This window comes from Mustelus asterias, chromosome 13 (genome assembly GCF_964213995.1).
Source record: "Mustelus asterias chromosome 13, sMusAst1.hap1.1, whole genome shotgun sequence".
NCBI lineage: Eukaryota > Metazoa > Chordata > Chondrichthyes > Carcharhiniformes > Triakidae > Mustelus > Mustelus asterias.
Window position 1 is genome coordinate 69896816 of NC_135813.1, and position 23703 is coordinate 69920518.

Here is a 23703-nt window from a genome sequence, read left to right on the forward strand (position 1 = left end):
AATGCCACAAAGGATTGACCTGATATCAGCCTTTAACAGATGGATCATAATGTAAATTATTAAACCTGGTTAAAACCAACCAAACAAAAGGCTTAAAAAAAAAGTTTGTACTTGCGAGGTCTCTGAATTTATATTTAGCAACTATTTTTCCCTGCCATTTATGTCATTTTACACAGGTCACTGATTAGCCCTATGAATCCATTACTGACTCAGTTAATTGATTATTTTCTTTGTTACCTAATGTATTGAATATTGCTGTACTTGGTCAACTCGTCAAAATTTTAAAAAGGTCATCAAAAAGAGTTAAGTAATGTTCCCAGGAGCACAGCGTGGCTTTTGAAACAGTAATGGACTGACTGCAAGAAACCACTAAGTGAGTAATTCAATTTTCAATATTCCAGATTGGAACAATGAGTAACACTACCAGGAGCTGATGGCAGAACGCAGAGAAGAATTATGCATAATTATTGTGATATTTTACAAAAAAAGGTCAAAATGCATCTGATTAATGTACTTAAAAATCAATCGATTTCCGAGACAAACCATTTGTTTCAGATGTAATCAAAGCATCGGTTTATAGTCTCAGGCTTGGGCTACCTTTTGCTTTGCAGGTCTTATTTCTGAATATATTGTTCGGGCATGAAGTAGTCTGGGAGTTTACTTAATTCAAGGCTTCATTCTTCTTTGGTCCACAAATTCCCTAACTTTGGTGCAGGAGAATTATAACTGTCACAGAATTGGCTTTAAGACTTTTCAAATTATTCTATTATTATTATCATTAAACAATTTTCATATGCAAATATTTAAATAATAAATCACCTGAATAAAGCTGCAAGAAATGCTTAAATAGTTAAGGGCAGAAACTTTCACCTTGAGTGTTCCGGGATGAAAGCATTATGTAACCTCCACTAACATTATTGGGTGCCGCAGACTGTAATAATCAGCAAACCTCAGTGCCTTGCAAATTGTAAATTTGGGGCTGCAAGTTGTGGATCTGAAATTTACATAAACTTTGATCAGGACAAGGTCACAGATTGCCGTGCTAAAATTCAGTTGTGATTTTTATTTTATTTTTCCTAAGCCCTGAAATTGCAATGTGAATTACTGTTGTATAAATCCGTGTATCGATCAACGATTCCTGTCTCCACTGCTGTATTCTTAGCCGATTTAAGATAAATGGGTTAGGTTGATTGGCCATGCTAAATTGCCCCTTCGTGTAAGGGGTACTAGCAGGGTAAATAATGTCAAGGGGATAGGGCCTGGGTGGGATTGTTTGTCAGTACAGGCTCGATGGGCCAAAAGGCCTCTTTCTGCACTGTAGGGATTCTATGATTTCTGCTAATAGAGAGAGGATTTTCAGATAAAAGAATAAAGTTTTCTAATGTCAGTATTCCATTCTTGATTTCAGAGATTCAATACTCAAACATGGATTTCCAAACATATAGCACATCTGCCTAATATGGAGCCTTAACATCATAAACTTTCACTTACATAGTGCCTGTAGGGAAGGTTAGTGGAGATGTGAGGAAGAGGCAGGTACTTAGCAGTTTTTAAAAAATGTGCAGCAAAGTAGATGTATCTGGGAACACTACTGATACTTGATCTAACCAACATTCTTAATCTGTGATTGTTTGACAGCTAAAAGTGCTGCCAGCAATGATTTAACTGAAAGAGAGGAGTGCACAAAGTAGTCCAAAAGTACACAAGCTGACAGAGACACAGGGCTGGTAGAAACAACAGAGATAGGGTTAAGGAAATAATTTACAAATAGGACCAGAATTTTGACATTACGGATCATAATTACTGTCAGTGTTTTCACCTGAAATGCGTTACAGGAGTTCATGAATTTGGTTTTGGATGAAAATAAACGTAATTAAATGTCCCAGTCTTCACCTACTTGCTGCATTTATTCCAAAAATTGTGCAGTTGCTATTTTTATGATGGAGATGATGGTCTGGACTTCTCCTTTGTAAGTAATTTGATTTTTTAAAGTTCCCAATTACTTTTAATAGAAGAATGGGTAGAATTAATTTGTATATTACTGATCTATTTTCTATACTTTGTAAATGTTTTGCTTGTTGCTTGGCCCAGCCCCTCACCTCCACTCTACCAATTGTTTGAACAACAGCTGTTGATAACGATTCTGCTATCGCCATTTACATTTTCTCTTCTTCTATCCCTTTTACTTGTCCCATTACAATCGCTTTTTGCTTGCTGTCATCTCTTAGATTCATAGAATCCCTACAGTGCAGGAGGAGGCCATTTGGCTCATCGAGCCTGCACTGACAACAATCCCACCCAAGGCCTATCCCATAACCCCATGTATTTATCCTGCTAATCCCCCTGACACTAAGGGACAATTTAGCATGGCCAATCTTTCAGATTAGAAATCATAGAAACTCTACAGTGCAGAAGGAGGCCATTCGGCCCATCGAGTCTGCACCGACCACAATCCCACCCAGACCCTACCCCCATATCCCCCCCGCTAATCCCTCAAACCTACACATCTCAGGACTCTAAGGGGCAATTTTTAGCATGACCAATCAACCTAACCCGCACATCTTTGGACTGTGCGAAGAAACTGGAGCACCTGGAAGAAACCCATGCAGACAAGGGGAGAATGTACAAACTCCGCACAGACAGTGACCCAAGTTATAATTGAACCCGGGTCCCCTGCGCTGTGAGGCAGCAGTGCTAACCACTGTACCACCGTGCCGCTCTTCTTTAGTCTTTTCATAGTTCTTGCCTTCCCGCTCTATCACAGACCTTCCCTTCTGTTTGTTCTGTCTTTCCCTGCCCACTTTCCTTGCATCTGTTTCGGATCTGTTACATCTCTAACTTTTTCAGTTCTGATGAAAGGACACCAAACTGAAATGCTTGTAGATCTTTAAAAGTGGCAGCTCGGTCAGCTTATCTGCTAGATCCAATTTTTGGGGAAAGGGCAGGTATGATTTATACAGGAAGGAAACCTGAGCTCAGCAGGGCTATTCAAACTGAGTTCAAACAGACCCCGTCTTTATTTTGCTAGGATTTTAACCTACAAAGTGATGAATTTAATATTAGCACTCTTGATGGGTAGGATAAGGTCTGTAATACTGTCATGGTCTGAAGTTTTTCAAATGCCCCGCTTCAATGGCAGCACTCAACTGAGTATTAAAAACCACCCTCTGCTGGATTGTTTTCATTGACAAGCCTAGAAAAAGAAACATAATGGGTGCGATTTTACCACCTCGCCGTGCCCAGCGTGGTGAGCCAGGAAACTAGTGTGCGACGCTAAGAATACGATTCATGCCTGCTGCCAAACAGTTTGCTTTGTTCCCGGCCCCTTTCCAAGGACGCAAAGCTTATTTGCATGAGAGCGATTGGATTTCAATATCATTGTGACTTCGGCATGCATGCTTCCCCCCCTCCCGGATGCTTCCCAACTCTGAGATATCACAACGGCACAAATCAGTACTGGTCTCTGCTGGCCACGCCAAGGGAATCTGAGCCCATTGAAGATCCCGTGTGATCGGGGCATGGTCGGGCAGTGCCTGTGCCAGTGCAGTGTCAAGGTGGTGGGGCTGGTGGGAGTGACCAGGGGCTATGATTGGGACCATGACGGGAGGGAGGGGGGGGGTGGTGGTTATGGCACAGTATGGGTTGTGCAGGGGTGGATCATGAAGAGTGTGGCATGTTGGGGGTCATGATGTGGGTATGTGGGTCCCCAATGCCGGCAATGCTTGTCGGTGAGGGATCATACCATCGATTGGGGGGGGGGGTTCAATGTCCGTGGGGGGGGAGCGAGGTGGTCTCCCAGTGCACTGAGAGATCGGGGAACCCTTACGAAACGGCGCCCGTGTTCTCTGCAGCCAGCTCACCAGTGTGTTTAGGTCATGCCCACCCTCAGTACTGCCACACAATTCTCCAAAAAAGTGACTAAGTGTGAGACGATTATGATCCAGAGAGACCGGCGCAGGTCACCCCATTTTTCTTACCATTATGATACTTAGAAATTTATTTGGGAAAATTCTGCCCATGGTCATGCAGTTTCAATAGAGTTCCTTGTTGACATTTCCCCAAGGACAATGCTGAATGTTTGACTGAGTTTCAAAAGCAACTATTAGCTCAGCAGGGACTTCTAAGTTCACAGTTTGATTGGCATCTTAGAGGTTATTCAAAGATGAGCCATCTTTGACGTGGAGTCTGAATGTTATAAGAAATTTAAAAGTTTTGAATGGATATTATTAATGACAGATTTTTCACCATCAAGTGTTTAGGAGAGCCGAAATATATTGTTAGAAGAATTTTTTTCATTCTCACATAGCTCCTGAGGTCTGCCGATGGTAGATACTAGGTGAGTGGCAATGGAGGTGGAATGAAAAGCATGAGGGGCCATGGTGGGTGGTGAGGGAGTTGTGAGAACTACAGGGCCAAACAACTTCTAAAACAACTGGAACAAAGTTCCTGAGAACTGAAGTGGATCTTCTAACCAGCCCACCTTGGCACTTGCCCGCCCCTGTGGCTGTCTGTGCACTGCCTCCATGGTTGATAGGACTAACTCCATCCCACGCCTATCCACCCTGGAGCAAAAATGCCTTTCAGGGTACTTCTAAATGGAGGCGGATCCAGTGAGTCCGAAAATTTCCCCACTGGAGGTACCCATGTTGGTAGCCAAATCTGGCCCACTAATACTGTTTCTCTCTCAAAAGATGCTGTTTCATCTATTAACTATTTCTAGCATTTTCTGTTTCTTTAAAATTAATGCATTGACAAATGATGTCCAGGGAGTGCAGCAAAACCTCTGGCCATATACGGTTAAGATCTGAGTAGTGGAATTCTGAAAAAGTTGCTTACATTACATTGAAAAAGTCACATTTTGAAATGGTACAAATTTGGATGAAGATAGGAACATCTCACAAATGGAAATATGGTTTTAGTGAGGTAGATATATTATTTTACTGTGTTGATCATACCATACTACAGGACCATTCATTTGCCAGTACACACACCAATCCCACATTTCAATAAAGGAAATTTTAGAATGTGCGGATGGACTGCAATTTCTCCAGTATTTTTTTTATATTGAAGATAACTGTTTTACACGGGCGACAGAGTAGCTCTGGAGTCAGATCTTAAATTGAGAATTATTGAAAACTGAACCATGCTTTGATAGGAAAATTCGATAAGAAAATTCGATAAATTACTTTCTTTCTTTTGTTACACATATCTAAATCTGATCCAATATAACCAGATATACGAGTGTCAGGAGACCATTTGTTCATGGGTGAGGGGACATTGCCACTGAGGTGATTCTGTTAGCCTAACAAACCCAGCCATGTGTATTCCAGCATGTCACTGGGTGAAGATGAAGAGCAGGATCCGGACTAATTTTCCCCGATCTAGCTCAATGGTGCTGAGGCCAAGTATAGATTAACCCAAAAGTTAGACTGGAGACCTCTATGACATTTATTAATTGAGCCATTTAGCTGTACTTAATTTGCATATATTCTGCTTTGCAACAAACTGCATTTATATATTCTGTTTCACAAGAAACGGCATTAGTTATGTATAAAACTCAAGCTCTGACACAGGCTCATTCAGACTCGAAACGTTGGCTCTATTCTCTCTCCATAGATGCTGTCAGGTCTGCTGAGTTTCTCCAGCATTTTCTATTTTTGTTTCAGATTCCAGCATCTGCAGTATTTTGCCTTTATCTTTTCAGGAGCTTGGACAGGAAGTAAACATATTTTCAACATTGTGCGCTAACAACCCTGGTGATCCAGTAATAAATATCAACATTGGTTCTTCTTGCTAATGTTTTTTCTTGCTACTCCAACATCGTATAATTGTACCAAAAACGACCTGGTGGCCTGATAGGGTGTTGCATGTTTCCCAACCTGGTAGCAGATAGCAGTGGTGTTGTATTGACTATGACCTGATGTGTCCTTTGTTGAAGAGATCAGACACTGCATACTTTGTTCCTTGTTGAACAATTGTGCAATCCCTCTAAGAAAGGTACAGCATAGTGAAATGTAATACTGCCTTCTGGCGGCTTCCCCCTCTCTCTCTCCTCTGAACCGGCTACTGCTTTTAATAGTGTATTACAGCTAATTATTTGGATTAAGAATCTGAAGTTCATTCAAACGCCAATGCTCCTTCCGCAATAGCATTTGAACTAGAAAAGCCAGCTGTTAACGTTTGTTGGTATACATGTGAAATTTATAGACACGTGGAATTTACAGTTGAAATAGAAGAGCTGATTATTGGAAATAGGATACTGCAGCTTTCAAGGTGTGAGTAACACTATCTCTCTCAGTTAATGTATTAATACAATTAAAAACACGGGGTATCGATCAAAGAGGCATTAGTAAAGAGGTTCAGTAGTGTATATTATGATAAGTAAACCAAAGCTGTACTGACTGCAGCTGCAGAGAGCTTCAGTCAGTCAGTCATCCTATCAGGTAGATTATATATGATAGCATGGTGAGGGGGTTGGGACAAGTAACAAGCAAAACATTTACAAATCTTAATAGCGCTTAAAGAATAAATTGAATTGTTAACTGCATCCACCCCTTTCTTCTATTAATAATAATTGAGTGAATAAAATCTAACAATTGTAATGGAGAAGTCCAGAAGATCATAAGGTATTTCCCATCATTAATTTAACAACAACTGTACAACTTTTAAGAATGAATTTCTTTTCAGATGAAAAATAGGATTAACAGTAATTATAGTTCAGTACAATCAGATCACAATGCTCCTGACTTTAAGGCATCTGTAATTATATATGAATGCAGTCAAAAATTACACACAGTGTGATCAAAACATCTTTTTCATAAATATGTTATAAATCATTTGAGTCTGAGATGATTTATTATACAGTTTTTACACCTTCTCCCTGGAGAGAACACTGGTACATCTCAGGGTTCCACTATGAATTGGAATCTCTTGGCCTGTGGCTTTGCAGTCCTACAGCACAGTAGGACAATAGTCCATGACTGCTATTTTCATAGTGAAAGTTAGAAAAGTATTTTAGAAACACGCAAAGCTGAACACAGCATTTAAGTATAATCACACATTGAAACCAGTGATGTAACAGTCACTTTCTGCTTGCCAAGAAAGTAACTGCAACAGGAATTTTATCAGAATAAAAATCTGTAGTGGCATTTAAGAACCTACAACATGCATTATTGATCAATAGTGCAATGCCACTTGGGAAATTTGCTTAAATAAAGTAACTAGGAGTGTAGGGAAAGCACAGTGCATCACCTTTGAGGCCTGAATCAAATATAACCCAGACAGAAGACAGATGGGATAAAGATCTTTTACCTTGATTGCTGCAAGGGATTTCCAATGAAAGATTCAGGTCATTTCAATTCAGGTTCTCATGGACAGCAGTCTTTGCACTGGTCACACACTCAGCAAGAATATGTGAAATAAGTGGTGCGATTGTATCCAAGAGTATTTAATCACAAATTAATGTGAACACTTTTTTGTTTATAGCTAATGAATACAATGTTTTGTTCTGAAGGATCTTTGATTTATATTCTTTTACAGATTAGAAAAGACATGCTGCAGCACACATACTGATTTATAGGTTACATAGTCATTGCAGACACATTGAAAGTCCTATAAATCCGTTTAGTTCTTCACATTATGGCAGGGACAGTAACTGGCAAGAGAAGGGTCAATCCTCGTCAGAGGAAATTCATAGAAACTCTACAGTGCAGAAGGAGGCCATTCGGCCCATCGAGTCTGCACCGACCACAATCCCACCCAGGCCCTACCCCCACATATTTACCCGCTAATCCACGCATCCCAGGGGCAATTTTTTTTTTTAACCTGGCCAATCAACCTAACCCGCACATCTTTGGACTGTGGGAGGAAACCGGAGCACCCGGAGGAAACCCACGCAGACACGAGGAGAATGTGCAAACTCCACACAGACAGGGACCCGAGCCAGGAATCGAACCCAGGACCCTGGAGCTGTGAAGCAGCAGTGCTAACCACTGTGCTACCGTGCCGCCCTGGGATTCATGATACACGAGGCAAGAGGGAGAGTTAGCATTGGGCACTGGCAGGTGGTAGTGCTTGGACTTTGTTGTGGTGAAGTCAAAGGGTTTTATTCCTCAAGGAGAGGCCTAGGGTGACCTTTGGTTTTGAGGGTGAGCAGAGAACATGTTTGGATATCTCCAAGCATTACCTAGTTATAGGTGCAGTTAATGCATAACTTATTTTGCTTCGCGGATGACCCATAGTTTCTTTTTGTTGGGAGGGTTTCTAAATTGCCCCACGTTTGAGAGATATATTGTCTTTCTGCTTCAAGTGAAACCTTAGTAAACATAACTTTGATTCCTTGCCCAGATATCAGTAAGTCAAGCAGACATGGTATTGGGTCTTGTGGATTGTCTTCAGGATTTCAGTTAAATTCTCCCAACTAATCTAGGATCAACTTGGAAAACAAGTACATGATTTATTTTCTCTACAAAATCAGTCTTGTCAAAGTAGGTAGTCTCACATCACCAGGTTAAAGTCCAACAGATTTATTTGGTAGCACGAGTTTTCGGAGCGCCGCTCCTTCATCAAGTGAAGGAGTGGTGCTCCGAAAGCTCGTGCTACCAAATAAACCTGTTGGACTTTAACCTGGTGTTTTGAGGCTACTTACTGTGCCTATCCCAGTCCAACAATGGCAACTCCACATCAAGCCTTCTCAAACTCTTTGCTCCACCCCTGACCATCAATATTAAATTTCATGCATTTCATTATCCCCAAGATCGAGATTATTTGTTCTGCTGCTTCCTACCCACTCTCACGCTGTTCTCCTATGTAGCTGTTGGCATCCAGTTCTATGTTTCCATCGCTTCCCTCAGTGTCAACATCATCACTCAGATGCTAGACTATTTGTCTGACAACCTGCCCAGCCTGAACCAGACTACAAAATCATAGCATTCTGCTTGTTACTTTATGCTGTTTCTCTTTTAATGTTTGAATAGCAGCTTTTGACAACCAAAGTGATACTTGTGAATGAAATGGCTATAGCATAGCATCCTGAATTACGAATAACTGGGAGACAAAAGCTAGCATTGAAGGTAACTTCACAGCAATTACAACTTCTTTTCAGGAAAAGCTACACATTTAGAGCAAGAATAAAAGTTTCTTGAGATATGACCAATTTACAACTCCCAAATGAGCTTCAGCATTAGTTTTAGTTATAATCATAATGAGAATTATAAAACATTAGCCACCTCAGTGTAGGTGATTGATATGTGAAAAATGCTTTAAGTAGCAGAGCCCACTTCTCCCTCCCAAAGCTGACCAAACAAGACATTCATTTTACTTGCCCTGTCTGATAATGTAAATTATTCATGCATATATGGCACTTAGAAAAGTGTATCAAATCCATAAAATGTTACACTATGAAACCCCTTTATTGAACTATTGTTTTGATATACATGCATATACACAAAGGAATTTGTTATAAGCTATAATTCATGTTTTTGAGTGACAACTTACTTTAGACACTTTACCTTGACCGCAGCACACTGAATCAGTGCCAACATTCACTTGCATTAGACAGTCTCAATGTTCAACAGCCCATAGTTTCCATTCGCTAAGCTTAGAACATAGAACATAGAAAAGCTACAGCACAAACAGGCCCTTCGGCCCACAAGTTGCGCCGAACATGTCCCTACCTACTAGGCTTACCTGTAACCCTCTATCTTACTAACTTCCATGAACTTATCCAAAAGTCTCTTAAAAGACCCTATCGAATCCGCCTCCACCACCACTACCGGCAGCCAATTCCACGCACCCACCACCCTCTGAGTGAAAAACTTACCCTTAACATCTCCTCTGTACCTACTCCCCAGCACCCTAAACCTGTGACCTCTTGTGGCAACCATTTCAGCCCTGGGTAAAAGCCTCTGAGAATCCACTCTATCAATACTTCTCGACATCTTATACACCTCTATCACCTCTCATCTTGCACCTCTCCAAGGAGAAAAGACTTAGCTCTCTCAACCTATCCTCATAAGGCATGCCACCTAATCCAGGCAACATCCTTGTAAATCTCCTCTGCACCCTTTCTATGGCTTCCACATCCTTTCTGTAATGAGGCAACCAGAACTGGGCACAGTACTCCAGGTGGGGTCTGACCAGGGTCCTATACAGCTGCAGCATTATCTCCTGAATTCTAAACTCAATTCCTCTTTTGATGAAGGCCAGTATTCCATACGCCTTCTTAACCACAGACTCCACCTGCGACGCTGCTTTGAGCGTCCCATGAACCCGGACCCCAAGATCCTTTTGATCTTCCACACTGCCAAGCGCCTTACCCTTAATATTATATTCTTTCATCCTATTCGACCTGTCAAAATGAACCACGACACATTTATCTGGGTTGAAGTCCATCTGCCACTTCTCCGCCCAGTCTTGCATCTTATCTATGTCTCGTTGCAACTGCTGACATCCCTCTACACTATCCACAACCCCACCAACCTTTGTGTCATCAGCAAATTTGCCAACCCATCCTTCCACTTCCTCATCCAGGTCATTTATAAAAATCACAAAGAGCAAGGGTCTCAGAACAGATCCCTGGGGCATTCCACTGGTGACCAACCTCCATGCTGAAAAAGACCCATCTACAACCACTCTTTGCTTTCTGTGGGCAAGCCAGTTCTGAATCCACAAAGCAATGTCCCCTTGTATCCCATGCCCCTTCACTTTCTCAATGAGCCTTGCATGGGGTACCTTATCAAACGCCTTGCTGAAATCCATATAAACTACATCTACGGCTCTTCCCTCGTCTATGTGTCTAGTTACATCTTCAAAAAATTCAATTAGGCTCGTAAGGCATGAGCTGCCTTGGACAAAGCCGTGCTGGCTATTTCTGATCATACTATTCCTCTCCAGATATTCATAAATCCTACCTCTCAGGATCTTCTCCATCAACTTACCAACCACTGAGGTTAGACTCACCGGTCTATAATTTCCCGGGCTATCTCTTCTCCCTTTCTTGAATAACGGAATCACATCCACAATCCTCCAATCCTCCGGAATCTCTCCCGTCTCCATTGATGACGCAAAGATCATTGCCAGAGGCTCAGCAATCTCTTCCCTCGCCTCCCACAGTAACCTGGGGTACATCCCATCCGGTCCCAGCGATTTATCTAACTTGATGCTTTTCAAAAGCTCCAACACATCCTCTTTCCTAATGTCCACATGCTCAATCTTCTCAGTCCACTGCAAGTCTGCACTGCAACTACCAAGATCCTTTTCCATTGTGAATACTGAAGCAAAGTATTCATTGAATACCGCTGCCATTTCTATCAGTTCTATACAGACTTTCCCACCGTCACATTTGACAGGTCATACTCCTTCACATCTTATCCTCTTGCTCTTAACATACTCGTAGAATGGCCTTGGGGTTTTCCTTTATCCTGTCTGCCAAGACCTTCTCATGACCCCTTCTTGCTCTGCTAATTTCCCTCTTAAGTTCCTTCCTACTAGTCATATACTCTTCTAGATTTCTAACATTACCTAGCTCCCTGAACCTTTTCTTTTCTTCTTGACTAAATTCGTTACAGCTTTCGTGCACCATGGTTCCTGTGACCTACCATAACTCCCCTGTCTCATTGGAACGTTGCTGTGCAGAGCTCCAGACAAATTTTCCTTGAAAATTTGTCACATTTCTTCTGTACGTTTCCCTGAGAAAACCTCCTTCCAATTTATGCCTCTAATTTCCTGCCTAATAGCCTCATAATTGCCCTTACTCCAAATAAACACTTTCCTAGCTTGACTACTTTTCCTAGCTTCTTAAAGGTAAAACTATTTTACAACTTGTTAGGTTGTACTTTCAAATCTCAATTAAGTATGACACATCAGTGATACAAAGGAATTAGAAACTTGTTTGTGTTTAAAGAATTGGGTATATGCTGAGTGCATAAAACACAACAGTAAGTCTGCTTCACTGTGACTACCTCCTCCAAAAAGGCCACTGGATAAACCTGCCTTGCAATTGCATTCCATGCTTCTAACTAGTGGGTAACAGTTTTGACATGAATACATGTCTGAATGAACATTTTGAGAGAAAGAAATCAGACAAGTCAGACAATGGTTGATGTGATTTGCGTGCAATGCACCTCAAAATCCGATATTTAACAGCTAAACAGTTATCACTGAGTTTACATTAGAAATGGGGGAGTCCAGAAGTAGGGGTCATAGTTTGAGGATAATGGGTAAATCTTTTAGGACTGAGGTGAGGAGAAATTTCTTCACCCAAAGAGTGGTGAATCTGTGGAATTCACTACCACAGAAAGTAGTCGAGGCCAAAAGGTTGTGTGATTTCAATAAGAAATTAGATGTAGCTCTTGGGGTTAAAGTTAAAGGGATCAAGGGATATAGGGGGGGGGAGGTGAGATCAGGATATTGAATTTTATGATCAGCCATGATCAAAATGAATGACGGAGCAGGCTTGAAGGGCTGAATGGCCTAGTCCTGTTTCTGTTTTCTATCTTTCTATGTTTCTATTTAGGTATCACATGAGTGTTGAGAGTGCAAAAGCAAGGAATATCAGTATAAAACTCTGATTTGCCTCAAATGGAGTATTGTGTCCATTCCTGAACACCATAATATTACGAAGGATGTGAAGGCATTGGAGAGTGCAATAAGATTTGCAAGAATGGTTCCAGGGATGAGGAACTTCAGTTACTTTGGTAGATTAGAGAGGCTGGAGCTTGGAGAACAGAAGGTTAAGAAGAGATTTGATAGAGGTGTTCAAATTCGTCAGGGCTCTGGACAGCATCCTTAGGGATAAACTGTTCCCATTGGAGGAAGGGTCTAGAACTAGAGGATCCCAATTCAAGGCTAATGGCAAAAGAACTAAAAGCGATGCGAGGAGAAACTTTTTTTACGCAGTGAGTGGTTAGGATCTAGAGTGCACAGCCTGAGAGTCAATTGAAATGGGGGGACTGTTACAGCATCATGATGTCATTGTCAACAAAAGGAAACAATGATAAAGCTCTCAAAATAGAAAATACCATGAGTGCTCAGCTGGGGAAATTTTATTTTAAAATAGATTAAGTAAATGTTGAACACTCTCTACGTGTTGAAGCTCATAGGAGGACAATGTTAGATGATTATATTTGGCTTGAGAGACTGGAATTGGCAAGAAAGCAAGGTACACTAATGTGCTGCTGGTGGCACTGCTGACGTCAATGGTAAGGCTATAAAGTAAATGATCTAGTCCCACTACTACTGGTGGAATCAATATCTACTGTAACAATACTAGAGGCATCAATACCTACCATAAAGATGTTGGAGAATTCAATGCCTTCCTCAACACTATTGGAGTCACCAATACTCACATTAATACCAACTGTGTACTGATTAGTACATACAAATAATAAATAGGAGTTAAGTAAGTAATAAAATAAAGGCAATAAACAAAAGGAACAAGCATCCATCAAGTATAAACTGGAACTCAAGTAATTGCATTTTTGGGACTAAATACTTACACAGCCAATGAACAAGCTGCCAGAGGTAGTAATAGAGGCGGGTACAATTTTGTCTTTTGAAAAGCATTTAGAAATAAGCATTTAGACATCTTATATGGGTAAAATGGGTATAGAGAGATATGGGCTAAACACAGGCAATTGGGACTAGCTTAATGGTTAAAAAAAAGGGCAGCATGGACAAGTTGGGCTGAAGGGCCTGTTTCCATGCTGCAAGGCTCTATGACTATGACTCTACCCTGAGGACCTATATCAGCAGAACTCTCCAGTAAGGCCTTGGTAATCAACTTAGTTTATTGTTAGAGGATACAGGAATTAAGATGAAACAGATTAAGTATTGTCTCTGGTTAGGACAAGGAGAAGACAAATGGTATCTACTAGGAGGATAAACGAGACCTGCTCGGGTGAAATGTTTAATATAAATGTAGGCAACACTGGAATTTAAACAATGTTCTGTGTACGTTATCAACAATATACAAGGTGAAACTTTTGTGATTTGGCAGAGTACTTTATTAAGGGTTGCTAAGACTGCTTTCTCTGAATGCTTGAATAAATGATTGTGGCCTGTACCCGAGTCTTCCATGATCAGCTTGTACAAGTCAACCACAACATCATCAATAAATAAATTTTAAAAAATGGAAGTGGAGGCAATGTGACAGGACTGTAATACATGGAACAGTGTGGACAGTGATACTCTCTTGGATTGTCACACCTGCTGTAACCACCTTAAGTCTTAAGTGACTTCAGCTCAGAGTCTTTGAAGTGGAATGTGTGTTTGAGGCACTTCATCACACAAGAGAGGAGGAAGAACTTTTGAATAATTCCTGCCAGAGAACAGTCCTGATTCAGAGGAAAACACAAATGCAGGAAGGGGTATGTGTGACTACTTAGTCAACAGGATAAGGGGAACCAAGGGGAGATGGAGAAACAGACCCTGCAGTTTGGGTTCGGCTGAGGTCATTTAGTTCCAGACCTCATTACAGCCAAATGTGGACAAAAGAGTTGAATTCAAGAGCAGAGATGAGAGTGACTACCCCGATATCAAGGCAGCATTTGACCAAGTATGGCATCAAGGAGTCCAAGCAGGGGAAAAGTGTCCACTTATTGGATTCTTACCTTGCCCAAAGGAAGGTAGCTGTGGTTATTGGAACCGATTCCCTCAGGCCTAGGGCAGCACTGTAAGTTCAACTGTGTTACCATTGTTGTATCCCCCACCATCAACATGTTAGGGGTTAGCATTGACCAGAAACTTAACTGGATCAGCCATACAAATACAATGGCTACAAGAGCAGAGCAAAGGCTGAGAATTCTCTGGCAAGTAACTTACTCCTGACTCCATGAGTCTGCCAGCATCTATAGTAGTGTGATGGAATACACTCGGCTTGCCTGAATATGTTGAATTTTGACAACACTCAAGAAGCTCAGCACCATCCAGGACAAAGCAGTTCACTTGATTGGCATCCCATACAGTGGCAGCAATGTGTAATATCTACAAGGTGCACTACAGCAACTCGCCAAGCCTCCTTCAACAACACCTTCCAGAGCCACAATCTCTGTCAAATAGAAGGACAAGGGCATTAGATGTTTGGGAACACCTGCAAGTTTCCCTCCAAGCCAATCATCACTTGGGCTTGGAATTATATTGCCATTCCTTCAAGATGGCTGGGTGAAAAACCTGGAACTCCCTTTCTAGCTGCACGGTGGGATACCTACACCACATAGACTGCAGCAGTTCAATAAGGAGGCTCAGCACCACTTTGAGATTTAGGGATGGTCAATAAATGCCTAAAATTATAGATAATCGTTTGTTGTTTGCTCTGGCTATAGTTAGACCAAATGCTCAGCCCATATCTCACTTAAGTAAGCCAGTAATACAGTTTTCTGCTTACTGGCATGTATGTTTCCTCAGCTATCAGGTAATAATATGCTTTATAGCTTATTTACACTTCATTTTTTGTGCATCTTTACAATATCTACTTGCCCACCACAGGAACGTAGTCAAAGTTCATGCAACTGAAACAACCAGTTCTTTTTATTACAAACTGACCACCAAAACTGCTAGGACCCATCAAATATTATTTCTCCTTAGTAATGGAAAACTCAACAGAACAATGACATTCCTCCATTTGCAGTAAATATAAAATTCCTCATGGTGGTCTTGTAGCGCAGTGGGTAGTGTCTCTGCTTCTGAGCAAGAAGGTTTGGATCCCACCCAAGACTTGATGGCTAAGGAAGGTGCATTCATAGTGCAGCCAAGCAGGTTGAGTATTAATCTGCAAATCCCTCCAGTTGCAGGTGGTAAGAGCAGAAGAGGTTTCTGCCCAGCCATGTAACCATCACTATCCATAGCTTAAGCGCATAAAAGCCATATCAACTTGGACTCAGGGTGAAATGTAACACACCATCATGACCTGGGTTTGATTCCCGGTTTGGGTCACTGTCTGTGTGGAGTTTGCACATTCTCCTCGTGTCTGCGTGGGTTTCCTCCGGGTGCTCCGGTTTCCTCCCACAGTCCAAAGATGTGCGGGTTAGGTTGATTGGCCATGCTAAAAATTGCCCTTAGTGAACTGGGATGCGTAGGTTAGAGGGATTAGTGGGTAAATATGTAGGGATATAGGGGTAGGGCCTGGGTGGGATTGTGGTCGGTGCAGACTCGATGGGCCGAATGGCCTCTTTCTGTGCTGTAGGGTTTCCAAGATTCTTTTCTAAGAGCTACTCAGGAATGAAAGAACTGTTTCAGTCTGATTTACAAATCTAATACAATGCAACTGTTTTAAAGTAACAGAGGTGACTAAGACTGATTATTCTATCATAACCAGACAGGCCTCTGTTGTCAGATTTGAAAAGTGAAAGTGCTGAATATGGAATTTAGAGATAACTAGCTTTTCTTCTTTCGTTACATTCTAATTTTTTTAAAATTGAGCTTTGTATCTATGCTTTAAGATGATTGTCTGTCACTTATTTGCAATTGCATAAAATGGTCATCTTTCTGAATAAATGGAACAAAGTTCACCATTTTTATAATCTCTAATAGACATTTTCATTCCATGCAAAATAATACTCTAATTGTAGCTGCGCAAGCAATATCACAGAAGAAGTGACAAATGAGGTAATGCGCAGAGATTTGTTCCGGTGATTGAACTGTTTATTTATGTGCGACATTAAAGACTTTTTTTTAGGCAACTAAGGGGATTGGGAGAGGGCTTTTAATTTTTTTTAAAGCTTCCTTGTGTCCATCATCAGCAAACCCATCCCATTCTATAAAAAGCTGTCCCAATAAGTCTATAACAGTTCAGTCTTATGGTTGTAAAACCAGTTTCCTCTTTTCTATTGTTGTTTTGCACACATATTTGAATTAAGTAACAAATGGAAATTGGCCCATTTATACTTATTGTAAGAATCTTCTACCAAGTGCATAAATAATAAGTTTAATAAAATGCTAATTGTAGAAAACATTATCATATGAAAACTTGGAATAGTGCTACAGCAGAATCATGATAAACAATTCCATCTTACAATGCTTAGCTGAGATTAATATTTCTACAAACTTCAGCTGATCACATACAAGTCCACAAATGTCTATGCCAAGCTGATCACATAAAAGTCCACCAAACATGCATTTGTCACTTTGGCACTGAGGAAAACGATGAATAGAATCAATCTAAATTGTGCTGCTACCTTTGGGCAAATTACCACCCCATAGAAGTTGGATGAAGTGGAGGGCATTGTAATTTTGATGTGGAGATGCCGGCGTTGGACTGGGGTAAACACAGTAAGAGTTTTAACAACACCAGGTTAAAGTCCAACAGGTTTATTTGGTAGCAAATGCCATTAGCTTTCGGAGCACTGCTCCTTCGTCAGATGGAGTGGATATCTGCTCTTTATCCACTCCATCTGACGAAGGAGCAGCGCTCTGAAAGCTAATGGCATTTGCTACCAAATAAACCTGTTGGACTTTAACCTGGTGTTGTTAAAACTCTTATATTGTAATTTTGAACCAGGATTCTGTAATTAAATATATCCTCAAAAAGGAAATTGTTGAAAGGGACATAGTTGCATATGCCCAAACTCCAAGTTTGACTCTGTCTATTTATATGCTGCTGACCATGTTAAAACCAGTAGGATCAACCTCATCAGTTGCTGTCAATTGACTACTTTAACAGCAAAGAACAATATATTTGATTTGATTTATTGTCACATGTATTAATATAGAGTAAAAAGTATTATTTCTTGCATGCTATACAGACAAAGCATCCCGTACAGAGAGAAGAAGAGAGTCAAAATAAGTGAACTTTAAAAATTGTTTAAAGGAGTGTGGCTATCACATACTTGGCAGATAATTTTAGTGAAGCTTTGAAAGAAGTGCAGTTATGCAATTAGAGCAGAAATAGCACTGTTTTGCAAATTGAATTTGGCATTACAGACTGATCATTTTGCAGAGTAGTCACGGAAAATAGATACAAAATAAAGAGCATGCTGTGATAGAGCTTGTGCCTGCTGCAGTTAGAATATTCTCTGACAGGCATCGCATAGTATGGAAATCTTGAAGCTGGTTATTCCTGGAATAAAGACTATCCAGAAACGTAACAGACACACTGATGTTCCTTCAAAGGCGTCCAATCATTGGCATTCCCTATCTCGACTTGAATTTGTAATCTTTGAATATCAAGCAGTTGAGGTTTTAAAGAGCACATATTGCAATATGATAGCTGCTTATATAAAAAAAATTTTGGGACATGGAAATACTTCATATGAAGTGCAAATTTAGGAAAAGAGTAATTGAGATTGCCATTATTGTTAGGCAGGAGGCTGATCAGAGACCCACTACTTAAGTGTAGTTGATGGGTCTGCAAGACTCTTTGAAGTATCGCCCAGGGAGCAAAAATTATGAAATAATTCATACAGTAAATGGTGAGGAAGAAAAACAAAGCAACTTGCGTATGAATAATGCATGGCAAATCGAAGAGCAGTTTTACTCTTATTTTAAATGATGTAATCTTTGAACAGAAGCCAAATCATCTATCTGCTAAGTTTGCAGCAGACCCATCTGATCATGCTCCACTAGTGCCAAGCAAGATATTCATTTTAAGACTGACTGCTAGTCCAATCTGAGTTTTAATCTTGATCTAGGTATGTGAACTTGAAACTAACAAAAATGATTCAGGTCACCTAAATAAATCTGTACCTTTTTAGTGGTGTTACATATTTCTAGCACATATGCCATTTCTTCTTGTTCACAGGGGATGCATCTAGCATCAAAATACATCATCTGATAGTGGTCTGCCTACCCTTTTAGGCAAAGGCTGGTGTGGAATATAGGGTAAACTAAAGAGGTGAATGAAATAAATAACAAAAGAAAAAAATAGGATAAAATAGAAAAACAATTATTGCAAGGAAGGCAGAATTTCACTAACTGCGTTAGATATATGTTACCCTTTGCAAAAATAAAAAGGTACTTTCTTTCCCTCAATGGCTTTTATGCTTTGCTCAGATTATTTCAAACAGAAAATTAATTGTTCCATATTTGAATCAGTTCTCTTATTATGATGAAGACATTCATTTTTAGAAAATAAATACAACCATGTGTGAAACAGAGTTAGTAAATATTGTGCTGCCTAGTAATCAAAGTGATGTCAGTGATTCCCTAATTTCTCCCTGTAGGGTGATCCAGGCACCTGCACCAACCTCACCCAGCGGCAGCTGGGTGGAAACAGAACCATTTGATTGGATCATTTAGATTTGCATATCCAATCATATATTTAGAACCAAAATTCTCAATCCAGTTAAATGGAGCTATTCTGAAGCAACTATTAACATAACATCCTCACAAGATATGGAACAGATGATCCAATGTTTACTTATTAAAAAAAGAACTTACTCAGATTAAGAAAAGTAATATGCAATGCAATTAGATTAAAGTTCAAAATCCATTTCTGAACTAAATTTGAAAAAACCCGCAAAAGCCTACACTGGTCATAAATCTGCACAAAACTAATGAAGAAGAATGCACTGTAGAACCTTTCAATTAGTATATTTTCAAAATTTTCCATGAGCACTCTGTTAACTCCAATATTAATATGTGGTGAAGGAATAAGTCTGAAACTGGTCTTTTACCTTAAGTTTATTCCCAGAACAGCTCCACATAGTGACAACCTCTGCTTCCCCACATCCAGTTGTTCCAGTTGTGTCCATTTATACTCTTTTGAAGGTTGAGCCAATGATCATCATCTGTCCTTAACAGCGTAATTGACTTAACAATGGAATTGCTAAAAGGTGCAATTGCTGATACATTGACATCCTGAACTCGGAAAAAGTACTTCTGCAATTGGCTCAAGAAACTGCAATAGCAAATCTAAACTTCCCATAAAAATGCCAGTGATGGCAAGCACCTCTTTTTACCTTGCGTCAAAAGGTCAACTGTGTGCAATCTTAGATAGGAGTGTCACCTTACCAGAGAATGTCCAAATTCAATTATATAGCTAAAGTTAAATACAATTGTAGAAATTGACATAATTCAGGAAATCCTACTAAATGGCCCTTCAATTTGATGTCTGATTTCCATTTCCCATTACTCCAACTCTCTGCCTATTTTACCCCACCTTCCTATCATTCATTTTTAACATTTTCAGGGAGCTTCTTTAAACTCCAGCATATCTAAACAAATTAGAATGATGACTATGTTCACAGTAGATTAAGTTATTGATTTACTGCCAAAAATTAAAATAGAGTGGTTTATTGTATTTTTAATCCAATTCCATGGTAGCTTTTGGTTTCCCATTAAAACAGTCTTAGTAACATGCTCAGTTAAACAGTTGAATGACTACTTCAGTGTTGGATTAACACATGGGCCAGTATCCCAAGCCGAACACCTTGGCCCCATGCACTAAAACACACTCTTAGCCTTTCTTTCTCCATTAAAATTCATTGCTACTAAACACTCAGCAAATGTGGCAAGATGCAAAACTATACCACCATCAAGGTACTAAATTAGGTTTTATATCAAGGAAGTTGATGGACAGAATTTGTGTGGTCCCTTCCAGTCCGTAAACAGGAAATTTTTGTGTAACCTGTGTATTTCCTTGTGAGTTTTAGCAGTTAAAAATAAATTACAGCAGCAGGCTTTTTGATGATTTTAAAAATAAAAGTTACTTATTATCACAAACTTTCCTCACATTTGATTTGATTTATTATTGTTACATGTATCATGCTCCCTCCACTCACATTGTCTATATCTTTAAGACCTGGTTGGTTGTAGAGATTTGCATTCTAATCAGTATTCTGTAACTTGATTTTGTGTCTCTGTGCCCTGTTTGAGAGCAGATTTCCACTCCATCTGACGAAGGAGCAGCGCTCCGAAAGCTAATGGCATTTGCTACCAAATAAACATGTTGGACTTTAACCTGGTGTTGTTAAAACTCTTACATGTATTAGTATACAGTGAAAAGTATTGTTTCTTGCGTGCTACACAGGCAAAGCATACTGTGCATAGAAAAGGAAAGGAGAGAGTGCAGAATGTAGTGTTACAGTCATAGCTAGGGTGTAGAGAATGTTAAGTAGAGAAACTTAACGTGAGGTACGTCCATTCAAAAGTCTGATGGCAGCAAGGACGAAGCTATTCTTGAGTCGGATGGTATGTAACCTCAGACTTTGTATCTTTTTCCTGATGGAAGTAGATAGAAGAGAGAATGCCCAGGATATGTTTGAAACGCAATGTCTCAATCATTCACCTCATTCTATCACACATAAAGATTAGATACAGGTCAAGTTAACACCATAATTATAAAAATAGAAATTATAACTGAGTCTTTATCTCGATGCAGGCGTGATGTCCTCTTAGTTGAGTTGATACTCAAGTTGGAGGGAAGGTCTTTGAGAAATAAAGGATTCTCATGAAGCTGGAAAGGCTTTTGTAGACAAATAACCAGGAAATTTGTTCTCAGGTGGGACAAGCTGGAATAAATACTGTAACTTGGCTGCATTAGAAGCTATGATGGTTCGGCTGTTTCAGATGTTTCTCTCTGCCAGATTTGCTTTGTTCAGGTTGCATTATACTGCAGTCCCTGAAAATTAGTCACATCAACGCAGTGTCAACACTTGTGGGCTCTAGACCACCACAATACAACGGCAGTTGACAATGGTCATTCATTTTTATCTCTGTCCCAGCTTGAGTTCAAATATTCACCTTTGTTCAATGTGGCTCTCTGAGACCAACAGTCTCGAGATTTCATATTCCTCAAACGCTGGTTCATTATTAAACGTTGAGATGTTTAAACTTCACAGGTGGCTGTGAAGTACCCTTATTCAGGTCCATGTTTAATTAAATATTGGTCACAGATTCAAATGCTGTCCACAATTTAAATTCCCATCATCCTAATATTAAGTTGCAGCCACCTTAACAAGTTCACAAAGCATATTACAGTCCATAATATCCAATATCCTAATGCCTGTACTGAGCGTAACAAAGAATGCTGACAAAGGTAAATGTTTTATTTAAAGTGGACATAGATGGCTATTTGCAGGAAACACACATTCTAAATTACTTATTTCTAATTTGGAAAATTCTGTCTGCAATATTTTGGTGGCTCTGTAAAGGCTTCATATTTGCAAAGTAACAAGCAAATTGTTCTAAATTGTGGCCGCTCAATAATTGTGGGAAATTTCAACATACCTGACCTGCCTGGTGCAGGAGAACTGGCAGAGCACAGTTGCTCCCCCACACACTGTGGAGTTAGGTTTAGTTTCAACTCTAGAACCCAAAGTCTTTAAATAGAGCCAACAGAAAGTATAGAGGTAGCTCTGGGGAAGTGGGTTTGGGGTGGAGGGGGCGGTGGTGGAAATTGGAGTCCTTGGTAGTGAGGTAGGGGAGGGGTTTGACAGAGAATAGAAGAGTAGAAGAGCTGGTGTGTTTAAATTGTAGGCGATTTTCTGAACAGGCACATTGGAATCCATCAGGTAAACGGAAAAGCACTTGCCTCCTGATGCAGCACTCCCTCACCTGGGTTTACTTGCTGGGTTTCCCGCGCACAAGAAATCCAGCTAGCCAATTTTAAATTTCATATGGGGAATGGCAATAAAATACACAGCCACAATATAATGTTTAAAGTGTCAATCCACTATCTTAGAGTGGGTTGGTTCCCCTCCCATCCAACCTTTCAGCTTTGAACCGAAGTAACCAATAATCAATTTTGAATAGTCCATATACAGATGCATTCATACTGAAAATAAAGGCGACTCAAAGGAAGGGAAAAATTAAAAAACCTCCCAAAACAAATCAGAAACATTTTCTTAGTTACACATTGGATTTGAATAAGGTCCATCGACATTTAAACAGAGCATAATTGCCACTGGCTACAGCTCAGTAACAAAATACCACTACAGCATCAGTTTGGAGAATATCTGTAAAGCTACTGGTTTTTGTCCAATGCAATGCAACCATCTAGAAATCCTTCACTCCTATTACCAAGACCAAAGAAAATCATCATTCCAAAACTGATTGCATGATGCTGTAATATTTAGGTATTTAATTAGGATAGGTCAATCTTCAAGTAAAGTTTGTGCCCTGGAGTTTATATTCCTAGCAAGTATGTACCCTAGCTGCGGGAGTCAGTGGGCTTATAATGAATATTGGTTGGTAGCCTACTTCCATAAATGGAAACAGAGAAGTCAAGGAGAGAAGAGTTAGTTCAGAGACAGACCATGTGAAGATAAGGGAAAGGTGGAAATTGGAAGCAAAGTCCATCAAATTTTCTAGTTAAGGATGAGCACAGAAAACAGCACAATCTTCAATTTATCCGAAAAAGAAAGTGTTAATACCTTTTTGCCCATGAATTTGAGGAAATGTATGTAAGAATGCTGCAATTTGCCAGGTAGGAAACTGAACAATTTGCAAGAAGAAATTTGTGTGCACAATTCTGGTAACATTTACCGACACTTTTCTAAAATCAAAAATGCATGCTGGAACCTATATACACCTAAGTCTTTTTGGCCACTCTCACATTTAGCACCTGGGTTTGAATCCAGCTTACCACAGGAGTACCCTACTTCTAATGTCGAATCAAAATGATTACACATGTTCAATCCAATCTCTCATACACGAGCCCACAGCACAATTTCCATAATGTGCCCTCAAGCAAGCCGACACTGCCCAAGCAGAACAGACATTGTTACGGGAGAGTAGATGGAGGCTTAGTTTAAGTGACACAGAGGTGTT

General features: G+C 40.1%; 1 protein-coding gene across 1 annotated transcript in view; it reads right to left on the bottom strand.

Annotated features, from left to right (window-relative positions):
- The window catches only part of fbxw8 (F-box and WD repeat domain containing 8), a 179336-nt gene that overhangs the window by 38732 nt on the left and 116901 nt on the right, over window positions 1-23703 (bottom strand). The gene's annotated exons all lie outside the window — the stretch shown is intronic.